General features: G+C 47.2%; 1 pseudogene; it reads left to right on the top strand.

Annotated features, from left to right (window-relative positions):
• The first annotated feature begins 13 nt into the window (after window positions 1-13).
• Window positions 14-10,176, top strand: LOC123159596 (probable histidine kinase 1; annotated as a pseudogene).
• The last annotated feature ends 3,834 nt before the right edge of the window (window positions 10,177-14,010 follow it).

The following is a 14,010-nucleotide window of genomic DNA, read 5'->3' as shown; positions in this document are numbered from 1 at the left end:
TTCCCGGCACATGGCCGCGCCCCCCCTCCCCGTCCTCGCCCCGCTCGCTGCCATTAGATCCTCCGCGAACTCCACCGCCCACACCTCCCCACCCCCTGCTCTGCTCCGCGTCGCCTTGCTGCATTGACCCCCCACTGCCAAGTTCCGACTCAATCTCGCGCGTCCTCTCTGCTCCCGGCCCTGCCCCTGTCCCCGCCCCGTCCGTGTGGGAGCTCGTGTGAGGAGGGAGCCGAAGGCGTCGTCTTCGGAGCTCGCGTCCGTTGTCTCAGGTGAGTCGTGAGGTCTCCTGATCGCGGGTGCCGGTCAGGCATTCCGTCGAACGCCTGGCGGGCGTGTTGCGATTTCGTAGAGCTGCTGGGCTTCGGGTGGTTCTTGCCTACTTGGCATGTTTTTTCGTTTGATCGGGTGGTTATCGAGGCCGGGGATTTGATCCAGAGTGCTGCGGCGCTGTGAGCTTTCCTTGGCATTCTGCCGAGCGGGTTGCGGGCATGGGCCGGCGGAGCAGAGCAAGGCCGGATCCTACTGGGATCAGGCTCCTGACGCATGCTGTTGCTTCCGTGATTGCTTTCACCTGCGCCTCTCTCTAGTACTGAATTGTTTGACTTTATGGAGGCATATACTTGTGCCTTCATTCGATTTGTTGTGACTTGGCCTCTCATCTTTTGGAGAGGTCAGCTCAATTGGACGCTGTAGTTCAGATTTGCATCTGTCATATTTTCTTCACGATTGTGTTTGCTCCTGCGGTTTCTGGAGCCCAGTCGTAGAATCTTAGATTCAGTTATGTGCCTTTTTCACTGCCCTCCCATGATCCGAAAATGCTCTCTCCTGCTGCCTCGAAGAAAGGGAAGGTGACATCTTTACGGAATGTGTGGAGCTTCGTGAAAAGGAGAGCTGCATGTCTGCTTTTGTTGCCACAGTCATGAGCGTTTGCTTGTCTGCCTTGAAAGCGGAGTTCCTTTTGGCATTTTCGCTACAGAATTTGACTTATATATGCATTACATGTTGATCATATTTTGCTCTCCCGGCAAGCTTGTTTCTCCAGCAGATTCCTAGTACCGTGCAATTCAGTTGATCAGCTATTGCCAAATTTGACCATTTTCATGATGAGATTATCTTTTTTCATTCGGCACCAGGTCGCAAACTGGATGTTTTATGCAGAAAAAAAGTAGCTGCTGATCCTCTCTCTCTCTCTCTCTCTCTCTCTCTCTCTCTGCAGGTTGGTGGACACGAGAGTTAGTTACGCTACGACTTGCTGTTCTCAGAGCACCGAGAGCGTTGAAATTTGAAGTAGAAATTAGTGTGTGTAAGCAAGAGCCGGCAACAGCACATGCTGGGTGCACAATGACTAAAGTTTGAGTGAGATTTCACCAGATAGCACAAGTGCTTGATATAAAAGAAAGATGGGCGACGAGTACCAGTGCGAATCTGATGATGAGGTCGCACCACCAATGTGGCCTAACGTAGGGGATGCACACCAGAAGCTGTTCAAAATGGAGAAACTTGGAAAGGACCACGATGCACTCAATGATGTTGAGTTTCGTGAGCAGCCTGCTCGTGTGGATCCCCACCGGCTTATGGAAATTGCAGGCTCTGAGAAAGGCGCTTCTCAAATGCAATACTTTGTAAAGCATTGGAAATATAAGAGGGCTAATACTGCTCGGCTTCTGACTGAAGAGCTTGGCCGTCTCTCCCAACAGAGAAAAGAGATTGAAGAAAAGAAGCAACAAATCTTGGAGGAGCAGCGCTTTCAGGATGAAAATTATTATGCTGCGAAGAGGCAAGTACCAATACTGGATGAAGTTTACAAGAATGAATGGAAGCGTCCGAGCAAAAAGAGTGATGACCATTCTCGTAATCAGGAGCTTAAAATAGATGCAGAGTACAACACTATTTCCTATTGGAAAGAGCGAGCGATGCGGTTAGAAGAAGCGCTTGAGGCAAGCCTGGAAAGGGAGCGTGCATTGGAGGAAAAGTTGGAGGAAGATATAAAGAATCTTCAGTCACATACACCGGTGGAGGAATTCTCTGGAATGTTAAAACGGGCTGATTACTTCTTGCATTTGGTTCTCCAAAGTGCTCCTATTGTAATTGCTCACCAGGTATGCTTTATCCAAGTTTACACCAGTTACAACTTGCTATGTACACAAGACACTGCTCAAAGAAGGCACATGATGGAGCACTGAGCATGAACTTCGATGATAGGGTATTGGTAAATGATACATATTCTCTTTCTTATTTACAGGATGCTGACTTGCGGTACCGTTTCATATTTAATCACTTCCCAACACTTGCTGATGAGGTAATTTAATTTTTGCTGATACCTTCACCATGCCTTCGTCGCCGACTTTTGTGCTTCATATACTGTTCACTGCTCTCACTCTATAAATTTTGACTTTGGTTAATTACAATTTGTTTTTCAGGATGTTATTGGTAAAACCGACCATGAGATATTGTCAGGTGAGGGTATAGATGAGATGAATAATGTCAAGAGGGAGGTTATGGCCAAGGGTATACCAACTAAGAGAGAGTTTGTATTTAACACTCCATTGTTTGGAGCAAAGACTTTTGTGACATACATTGAACCAGTATTCAGCAAATCTGGGGAAACAATTGGTGTGAATTATGTTGCAATGGACATAACAGACCAGGTGATTTGTTGAATTTACTTCTCTCATATAGGCCTCTTCAATTCCATTTCATTCTGAATCTTGAGAATAAAAAATATTATTCGTTTCCCTTGGCTCTGGTGTGCACAGTAAAAGTCACCCTTCTTCTTGGTCTGTGAAAGGATGCATAGAATTGTAGCTAGAAGCCTAGAACTGCATACTAAAATTTCTCTTTCATCCAGTGGCACTGCGCCTATTTCTTACTCTGTAGGAACCAGTCGCTTCTTGTAGTATTTTAGATAATTGACATTTCTTACCAGTGGTCGGCATGTTACATTTCATGGCCAGGCTCATGATTTCAGTTTTGAAATTGCATGCTGTTCTATATTTTGTGCCTCCCTTCTGATTATTTGCGCTTTAGGTTAAAACGAGGGAGAAAATGGCGGATATAAGGGTGAGAGAAGCTATCCAAAAAGCCAAGGAAACGGAACTTAGCAGATCTCTGCACATTACTGGTTTGCATCTTGTAGCAGTCTAGTTTACTCTAACATAATTATTGAGCTGTAAGTCAGAATTGTACATTGAATGCTTCCACTTACCTAACGTTGCAGAGGAAACTATGAGAGCAAAACAAATGCTAGCCACCATGTCCCATGAGATCAGATCTCCCCTTTCAGGGGTTCTTAGCATGGCTGAAATTCTTGCAGCTACTAAACTGGATAAAGAGCAATATCAGTTGCTAGAAGTTATGTTATCTTCTGGAGATCTTGTACTGCAATTGATCAATGACATCCTCGATCTTTCCAAAGTGGAGTCAGGTATTTAAAATGAATGTTATTTAAGGAAAATGAGCCATTTATCTTCTTCTTTACAAGTGGTTTCTAGGAGTTGCTGGATGCTACACAGTAACACCCACTAAAGGACATAATGTATACATTAAGTGCATTTCAATTCCCACTGTGTTACTTGTAGTAAGTAAGTTCAGAGTGACATTTCCTGAGTGAAGATAGTTTTTGAGATTTGCTCCAAACAATTATCCAAAACCGTTGGTACATTTCATTTGGTGTTATAGTTGTTAACATATTTCTCTTTGTGCCTAAGACACTTGAAATCTGAAAGGTTGTTTCTGCCTTCATTACTTCAGGAGCTATGAAACTAGAGGCTACGACATTTAGACCAAGGGAAGTAGTTAAACACGTACTCCAAACTGCCGCTGCATCTCTGAAGAAGGAATTGACCCTTGAAGGGTTTATAGGAGATGATGTTCCATTGGAGGTATTGAGTAATAACTACCTTTTCTCCCATGTTCTCTTGTCTAAAGCGTTAACACGTCAACCTGTATCAGACCCAGAATCAAACTTAGATCTGTTAAGGGTGAAGACTGAATTTGGCTTTACACATTCATGTATCTGCAAATTGACTTTAGTCACCTTATGGAAGAAAATGAAGTACCTATTTATAAGTTTAAGTAGTTGCAGAGCAGGAGAGATCTTTGTCAATTTTGGGATTTCGCTTACTTAAAATGATTTCTTTTGTCTCAGTTATATTTTTTCAATGTTGTCATAGGTCATTGGTGATGTGCTAAGGATTAGGCAAATTCTGACCAATTTAATCAGGTGAGCTTCCATTTCCTATATTCCTAAAGCATACCAGCCTTTAAAGAGATTGGAGAAAAGTTAAATAAAATAAACATGCGCCTGGATGTAATGCAAAATATATGTCTGATATATATCTTATTTGAACCATGCCAGCAATGCAGTGAAGTTTACACATGATGGGACGGTTGGGATAAAACTTCGTCTTGTAGATAAGCAGCAAGCAGGATGTGAAATAGAAAATGGGCAACTTCATATGAGAGCCCATCCTGCAAGCTCAGTTACTACTGCAGCAGAAAATTCTGCTGCCTCTCCAAGAAACTGTAATAAAGATGCTTCGCGTTGCTCCAGTCGTGAAGATGTTTGTCAGAATGGTGTTGTATCAAATGAAAATTTTAGGGAGTACCATGAGGGAGAAGTTGTTTGGCTTCAGTGCGATGTACATGATACTGGGATCGGAATACCAGGTTTTTCCCCATATATCTCCTTTTCCCCCATATCCCGTTTCAAGGGGAAACATATAATCTCTGGATTTGTTTTATCTCCTTTTCTCATGATTCTTTCAATTTATGATCACCTGCAGAGAAGGCACTGCCGTGTCTGTTCAAGAGGTATATGCAAGCCAGTACGGACCATGCAAGAAAATATGGTGGAACAGGGCTCGGCCTTGCGATCTGCAAGCAGTTGGTACGCTCTTTTTTCAGTTCCGGTTATTGATTCATCTATAAGACAAAATTAATATACCAGTAGTTATGCATGAACTAACCACTAATACCTGGAATCACAAGAAGAAATACTTTAATGTTAGTTTTAGCTAAAGCAGGTTCACAGTAACTTAATAAGTTGTGTAACTTTTCTTAGATAATGAATAAATCATGTAACTAATCTATTGATTTTTCACAATGATTTAGGTGGAGTTGATGGGTGGTACTCTAACTGTGGTTAGCTGTGAGGATGAAGGATCAACATTCACATTCATGATACCTTGCAAAATTCCTGCAAAAGAGGAGAACAGTGATGATCCTGATGATGAGGCCAGTACTCGTAATAATCTCACTATCAATGATATAGAAGGATCTTTCGTTTTCAAGCCGAAAGTGCGCCCTTCTCTCCTGTCTTCTGGAGTTCCAATAATGAACAACACCAAGTTCTTTGGCAGCAATCTTATGTTCTATGATTCTACTAATGTAATAGAGGATCATAAACCATTCTCCAATGGTTTCATATCGACGGAAGATAATTCTGGAAAGTGTGCCCCTGCTGCTAGTCAATCAAATGGTCCAAATGTTAGCAGCATAGATGAAGAAAAAAATGATTGTTCAATGGTCTTTGAACTGAATAGTCAAGCTGAACGGGTTTCCAGTTCCCGAGCCGACACAACATCAATTTCAGGGGCTGGCATTCAGGAGGGAAGGAAAGCATGCAAAGCTCTTGAAGAAAAATCACTTAACAAGAAATCCAAGTGTTCTCCAAGTAGCAGCAAGGCAAAGATCCTCCTCGTCGAAGATAACAAAGTCAATATAATGGTGGCAAAATCAATGCTGGTGCCGCTGGGTCATGGAATAGACATAGTAAATAACGGACTGGAAGCAATCCGTGCAGTACAGCGCCATCAATATGATATTATCCTGATGGTATGACAAACAAAATTCTCAATTGTCTATGCTACATGCTAGCATTAGTTTGGTTTCTCATGTTTACCTCATCCATTCATCCATATGTAGCCATCACTTCATTCTCGATTGCCTCACCTGAAAATATTTAAGTTACAAAAGTGACACTTAAAGGATGCCAAGTTTACAAAAAAAAAATTAAAAAATTCAAGCCAATAGGTGCATCGTTTTCATGAACTCACCACTTCAAGCACAAAAAATGGAGCAAAAAGCCTAATCCATTAGGTGATGGATATACATTATTCTGAACTTAAAAATAGGCAAGGGTTACCTCCAATAATTGATTGAGTTGGCTCATTGCTTGACTTGTTCTAGTGTGTTCCAAGCTTCATGGATTATCTCTTGTTGTCTACAATGATTAGTTGCCCTCCTTGCTTCCTATATCACTAGTCACCATGGTCCGGTATTGAGATTACCTTTATACTATTTGATAAATATAATTTAAGTTATAAAGATGTTGCCTCATCTTGTGATATCATTACTGGCGTCAGGACACCTATGAAACCAAGTGAAATTTATATCATATGGTAGCGTTTCTTCTGCTCTTCTGTTGACAATGGTAGTGGCACTTTCTTGACAGGATGTTCACATGCCAGTAATGGATGGCCTACAAGCCACTAAATTGATCCGTCACTTTGAAAATACTGGCTGTTGGGATGCTTCTGTAAAGCCTGAAGACAATGAGATGATAGCTAGCTCAGCTATTTCATCTGATTGTGTGCAAGACAAGAAAGGGAAGAGAGTACCTATAATTGCGGTAAGCTTACTTAAACAATTCCAAATTCATGTTCTCTGTCTCACCATTGTTCCCATGTTACTTCATGATTGTCTGTTTTTGTGAGCATACATTCATGTGCAAAATGACATGCAGTTAGGTGCCTAGTGGAGAAAAATATTCATATGCAAAATAAAAATTTCAATTCTTTGAGTACTCATATTTAGAGTAAAAAGTAAAATATGCCCCTGCATCTAAGATTTCAAATGTTCATGTTATCTCTGCCCTGCTTTGTAAGACAAGTGCCCGAACTACGCGCAATCACATTACCTGTATCTAATATTTAAGAATAAGTTGTATTTTCTCTACAACTACAGTGCTATAATTGGAAATGTGTTCCTTATACAATAACAGCTCAAATGTATGAGTGATTAGTATAATACCATGTTGGTCCTTTTCTTTTTCCTCTCCAATTAATGTGGGAAATACTAGCACCTCAGCGCTACCGAAGGAGCTCTTTTGAATCTTTTCATAGCAATATCATAGACTTGCCTAGACTTTGAACGAACGCATCGACATATTGTGAGAAGTGAGAACAACATTTCCACTTTACTGATTAACAGTGGATGTTTTTTTTGAGCCTTTTCAGTGTGTTTCTGGCCATGAGGTTTCACATACTCTTCCATTTGGCTTTAAATGTCAATGCATGGGATTTCTTTGTGGCTTGGTTAATCCCACATAACAATAGATATTAGGGATTATGGACCATTATGTTAAGTCAATTATTTTTGGATACTGTATAATAACCCCGAATATCATGATGCATTGCAGATGACAGCAAATTCATTCGCGGAGAGTGCTGATGAGTGCCTTGCTGCAGGCATGGATTCCTACATATCTAAGCCAATGAACTTCCAAAAAACAAAAGAGTGCCTGCAACGCTATTTGTTGTCTCAGTAACTAACCAATTGCTGTAAAGTGTAGGAAGGTAATTTTTAGCTTAGGAAAGTTTTGTGAAATCATATCAGTGTTTTCTTGTAAATGTTATTCCCTCGACGCATCAGAAATGCAATAGATATAGTGTTAGTGTGTCTTCCTTACTATTGGGAGACAGACAGAGAGCTCTTTTTTAGGGAGCGGGGCCAACCTAGCCCGATCAGTAAGATCACATAGCTTACTCAAACTTTAGATCCTTGTTGATTGTATGAGACATGAACTGATATTGTGTCACCCCTGTATATATCTTATCCTTTAGCAACTAACCGTATTACTGCCAGTAGCTTCAGTTTTGTGATGATGTGTGGCACCAATGTATGTATTGCCGAGATATTTGTGGATTAAAGGTGTCATCCTTTTGACGTGGAACTTATTCTGATAATATCTTGGTGAAAATAGTCACAAAGTACTTGCACAAACCGTTGTATGTCTGTAATGCTCTGTTTCTTATCTTAGTGAATGCTGTGGATAACATGGCCTTGACCTTTTATGCAATGACTTTGATTTGGTTGATATCATTATAAGTTTGTTAAGTTCCTATGCTAGAGATTGTGCCGCCACATTCTTCGGATCATTGACATCCAATCATGGGCCTGACTGCAAAAGCAAGGATTTAGTAATAATAACTGCAGTATCTTTAGAGATTTGTCACTAAGAAAGAACATCCAGAGATTCCTGTATCTCGGATGCCCGCAGTAAATTCTAAGTTGGAGCACTCCATAAAGCAGTTTGGAAGTGTTGGGCAAAGATCATCCCCCACAAGGATAAGAAACGTGGAATGATCTTTCCCCAGATCATTGTGCTGGATCAAAGCAGCAATCACCTAATAAAACACTTTGCTTTCCTGATGCTGACCTGCACTAAGCCCTTATTCCCCTTCCTGTTGGTGACAAGAGATTTGCATCAAATCTTGCTTTACGTCTCCTCTCCTCTTACCTGAGGCATAATCTGTTAACTTAGTCTAATTACAGCATCATTTTTTTCTCTTCTCGCAGGTGATCCTGGAGCTGCTGCATAAAGATCTGGCCCTGCTTTCCGGCAGTGTTTATTCCTGCTCCCTGCGAGTGCTGGTGTCACTAGCAGCAGTGAAAGGGGCGCGCTGAAGGGGGCCTGACCAATGCCATGGATAATGCTCCTCCCCTTTCTTCAGGTAAGGCGAAAGGGGGTTTTCCTGGGAAGTGCTGGTGCAGACTGCAGAGCAGTTGAGCACAAGGGCTGCCGTGAGTTGGAGGGGCCGGTGCACCGTACCACCACCGAACAGGCTTGTGGGCGACGGCGCGGTCGCTGTCACGCGTTGTGCTCGATGCCCGGTTCGTCATCTCGATGGCGACCGGTCGTGGGAAAGAGCTGGTACAGATCAGCACAGCCATTCCTACCGGCCGGCGACGGGCGAGGTTCAGCTGCATTATGGCGCCACCATCTTCTTCAGGTACCAAAAGGGGGGCACAAGTTGATGATGATGATGGCATATTAATGCGCCGGTGGATGGATCGTGGTGCCCTCTGCCTGATGAGCAGAGTAGCCTATTCTGGATAGTGTTTTGTCTGACCCCAAAACAAGAAGCTGAAACCTGGATGGATTTTTCTTCAGGCTGCTGGCTGGCTGGCTGGGTGGTATCCTTTGAGGCATCGGATGCTCGGTCACTCATCCATCATGATCAGGGAGAGCTCGCCGGAAAGTCACCGGAACCAGGTCCCCGCCCGCTTTCGCTTTGCATCTGCTACAGTCTGGGAACACCTGAGCACTGCTACTGCGCGGAGGTTCTCATTCCTGCATCCCTGCAAAAGACAGCAACACCGAATCTGCAGCCCCTAGTAGCAGAGTGACAAAGTTCAGCCGCCGGGACATGCACAATTGGCATCGCGCCGTGGGTTAAATTCGGCCAGTCGACAGTCGACGCCGACACACGTCATCTTCACAGCGGATGCGTGGCCGTGCTCTTAGAACAGGTAGGATGACACGTCGTCGTCAACGGCGGATTTTGGTGGCCGTGTGTCTGTGTGCTTGAGATCGATGTTGTCATCCTCATCCAGGATGACTGTGGAGCAACCGAAGACAGTGCGGCGAGATGCGCTCGCCGGGCGTTATTCGGGCGACACACTGGGACGGCGACGGGACGCGGAGTCAGTACATACACCGATGGCGAATGGTGTTCGATGGGGGTCTCTCTCGTTCATGTTGTAGGATTCTTGGCCACAACTGGGCGAGGCATGTTGGGTTTACTGCTGCAGCACCACCTGGAGGTCTCTCCGCGTGCTCGAGTCGGCACGCTCTCCTCTGGCGACGGTGATATGCTCTCTCCTGGCCCTCCACCACTCCATGGAGTCTCACTCTTTCAGCTTTCTCTCCTCGCAGAGTGGATTTTGTGGGCATGGGGCCCCACAGTCCATAGTGTGCCTACGGTCCGGTAATAGTTGTCGTTTTCGATAAGGACAGTTAGCAGAAGGTATTGTTGGTCCTAGTCACTTGTGCGACCGTCAAGTAAACCATTTACATCACAAAATCACACAACATTATGTTTTGTATTCCCTCCGGTCCTTCTTTACTTAGCATATAAGATTTGTCTGAAATAAGTTTGACCATATTTATATAAAAAAATATCAGCATTTGCAATAGTACAAAGTTGAGTCACTTACTTTGGGACGAAGGGAGTACTGTGTGAAAATTAAATTCATGGTGCATCTAATGATATTGATTTTGTATTGTGAATGTTGATTTTTTTGACAAAATTGATCAAACTTTACTAAGTTTGACTTCAGACAAATCTTATATATACACAACATAAAAAGGGCTGGAGGGGTCTTGATTGGTTTCTCCCTCTTTCGAAGCAATCCCTCCGTAGAAGCTGCTAATCCTGCAGCTTAGACCATCTCCAGCCGCGCCCCCAACACGGCCTTCCCAGGCGATTTTTTTGCGTCAAAAAGGCCCAGTCGTGCCCTTAGGAGCCCGTTTTTCGCCGGCTTGGGCCGAAATCAGCGCCGGCGGACTCAGGCCGAACCCGGTGCGCTGGAGGCGTCGGGCGAGTGGTTTTGGCGTGACCCCGGGCCCGCCGAGTCAGCGAGACGGGCGCTTCGTCGCCCTCATCGCCTCGGTTCCCGCGGGAATCAATGCCAAGGCTGCCGTGCTGCCGCCGCCGGTCAGCCTTGCCATTGATTCCTCATCACGGGCGGCGCGTCATGGGGCGGCGCGGCGACGCCTCCCCTCCCGCCACACGTACACACGGGCGCGGCTATATAAGCCGGTGGCTTCCCTCGCCTCTGGCCACACCAGCCCTAGCCGCCGAGCTCTTCCTCTCCCGTGCGCCGCCACCGCTGCTACTTCCCACCCTCTCCCTCGCTCCCAAGCCCGATGGCCGTGCGTTTCCCCGGCGACGCGGTGACGGCCAACGGCTTCGCCCGCCGCTCGCTTCACGAGTGGGATGCGTGGCTCATGTTCGAGGCGAACATCCCGGCGCCACCGGACATGCGCGCCGGGCCGACGGGGTGGAGACTCAGCAACGGGGGAGTGCCCATTCCCCCGTTGCCCGACGTCAAGGCGCGCCCCACCTACTTAGCCGTCGAGATCGACCGCGTGCGGGCCTCCCTCACAGAGGAGCAGCTCGCCCTCCCCCAGTACGCCGCCGACAACCACACGGCGTGGGCGGCGTACTTCGAGTGCCGCCAACCGCCGCTGGCATACCCTGCCACGGCGGCCGCCCCGGCCCACCGCCGGCGCGCCGGGCAATGGATGCCCAGGAGGTTCGGTTCCTCCTCAACTTCCTCCTCCCGCTCTTCTTCCCACTCCTCCGGCTCTCCGGCGTTGCTCGGCGTCAAGGCTGAGCCCGCAGCAGAGACACCGCTCGGCCGGCGCACGCGCAACACCGGCATCGTCATAAACGAGGGCGGCTGGCGTGCCTCCTCGTCGGCTCCTCCGCGCTTTGTCAAGCCAAAGACGGAGCCGGGGCTCGTGGCCATGAAAACGGAGCCGGGGCTTCCCGCCATGAAGACAGAGCATGGCGGCGTGGAGCTCGACGACGAGGCGGCCCTGAAATGGGCGCGCGACGACTATCTCCAGATGGAGATGGAGCGCCAGTGCGCCGCCCTGCAGCGCTTCGAACAGCGCCGCCAGGGCCGCGACGAGGGAGGCGTCGTCGTCCTCGACGACAGCGACGACGAGGACACGCCGCCACCGCCACCGGTCCGCCATGGCGACGCCGGGCAGGGGTCCAGCAGGAGCGGCCGCGTCAAGGAGCTGGATGGCGGCGACTTTAGCCGAACTTTTTTTAGATAACTTTGCTATGTAAACCGCGAACATGTCTAATATATGTCAAGTTTGCCGAATTTTAGCTGACTTTAGCCGAACTTTGTTGAATGTTTTTTTAAATTTCGACGACGTCTAGGGGTGGCCCTGAGGTCGGCAACTGGAAACCAACTCGCCTCCAGACCTTTTTTTTGCACCGGCTTGTCCATAGGTGGCGATTTTACGCGCCCCCTGAAGGGCCAACGGCTGGAGATGCTGTTACTCCGGCTTGGTTCAGATATGCTGATGCTCCTGCCATGGCTGCACAGCCGCCTTTGTCGAGAACGATGGCTCTTCGCGTTACTTCAGTTCTACGTATAACAAAAAGACGTCATTTTCTTTGATCCATATTAATTGTTGCTGCTTTAATTAGTACAATTTTAGGGAGTACTTCAGTCTACGGTCGAGGTTGTATTCTGTATTTGCCGTACCACGGTGTCAACAAAGCTATTTACATTCACTTTCTTTTATCAATACTTTTCTATTCATGTTAATTATTAGAGACCATAAAAGAGTGCATTCTAGAGTGTTTTCCGCAATGAATTTGATGAAACAATATCTACCTAGCAAACTAAAATGAGGCCCCCGTCCCACGCCCCTCCCACGTGCGGTGGCGCCGCCCCGCACCGGGGAGCCCCCGCCCTCCTACAGCCGCGCCTCACTTCCTCTCCCCTCCGCCGCTGTCGCCCGGGGTGTCACAGGGCAAAGCCCTTGTGGCGTGGCGGCGGCGGCGGGTTTCTCCTCGGATCTCGATCTGGTTGGGAGGCGGTGCTCCTTTCCGGCCAGACCGGCGGCGGTGGCACAGACGACATGGATGTGGTGTGGCTGCGGCGATGGAGGACGGCACCAGCAACGACAGAGATCTGGCCTTGACTCGGTAGGGCTGATTCGTTGTGCTACCGATCTCAATCGTCGTCAGCGGTGCACTGCTCCTGGACTTGATCTGCAACACGAGGATGTCTGGGACGCCGGCCCTAGGCTTGGTGGTGGTGGTGGCCTTCTTCTTCGTCGGAGTTGGTCGGTCGGCGGCGACAGAACATGGCCGGTGGCAGCGGCAATGTTCTGTCTGGATCCCGGGGCGGCAACCCTGGATGAGGGCGGCCGGTGAAGCTAGGGCTTCCCGCAGCTGCATGGCATGGTGCAGTCCTTGTCCAAGGCAGATCTGTGACGGCGATCTGATCTACGGATTGGTTCGGACCAGAGACGGTGACGAGCACGCGGGATCCATCTCGGCGGCTCTCGCGGCTTGGCGAGGCGGGGTGGGAGCCCTCCTCCTAGGCTCCAGTAGTGGCACACTCAGGCAGTGGCCGGTGCGCCAGGGCTCCTATGATGGCACTGCTGTTGCGGTTGGTCACCGAATCTAGGTGGCTAGATCTGGGGCTTTGAAAGCGGTCGAGACAATGCACCGCTTGTCGGGTGGATTACTTGGGACGGATCCGGGTGAAAACCTGGTTTTCGGTCGATGGTCGGAGCCGGTGATGACGATGCCCTTATCATCGTTTCCTTCATGAAGGCATCATCTGTAAGTGCATCTAGTGCCACCCCTAGTTGGTTTTGGAGTATTGACGATAAACCTGGTTGAGGGACTAATGTGTTTGTGAGAATTGCAGGATAACACAGGTAGTAGTCCCTCATTCATTCGGTTTACCTACCGGAGATGGCCCCTAAAAATGTGTGAAGACATTGAAGACAATGGTGGTCTGTGCAGATATTCACATTGAAGACTATGACATGAGAAGACATTGAGTGAAGACTATGGAGCGCGAAGACTTAGTTGTTTTGTTGTTTCCTTTTCTTCTTTGTTGAGTCATAGGAACCACCGCACTGTTAAGTGGGGTCCAAATGAACAAAGTCAGAGTGACTGAAGTGATGCTCAACCAAATCCTATGTCTTCGAGTGAAGACAATGAGAGCAAATCTTATCCAGAGTCGGATAAGTCAGCTTAACTTGTAGCCCAAGTCAAGCTGACGCGTGTGTTTGAAATCTGACCGTTGGGACACATGTCAGTTCCTTAGTGACCCAGGGTCATTTTGGACAAATTAGGTCGGGTTGCCCAGTGGCTATAAATAGCCCACCCCCTACACCATAAATTGGTGGCTGCTCAGAGTTAGATACGGCTTTTGTCGTTTGAGAGCAACCCACCTCCG

Source organism: Triticum aestivum, chromosome 7B, assembly GCF_018294505.1.
Source record: "Triticum aestivum cultivar Chinese Spring chromosome 7B, IWGSC CS RefSeq v2.1, whole genome shotgun sequence".
NCBI lineage: Eukaryota > Viridiplantae > Streptophyta > Magnoliopsida > Poales > Poaceae > Triticum > Triticum aestivum.
The sequence above is the reverse complement of the archived record's forward strand: the minus strand, read 5'-3'. Positions and strand labels throughout refer to the sequence as shown.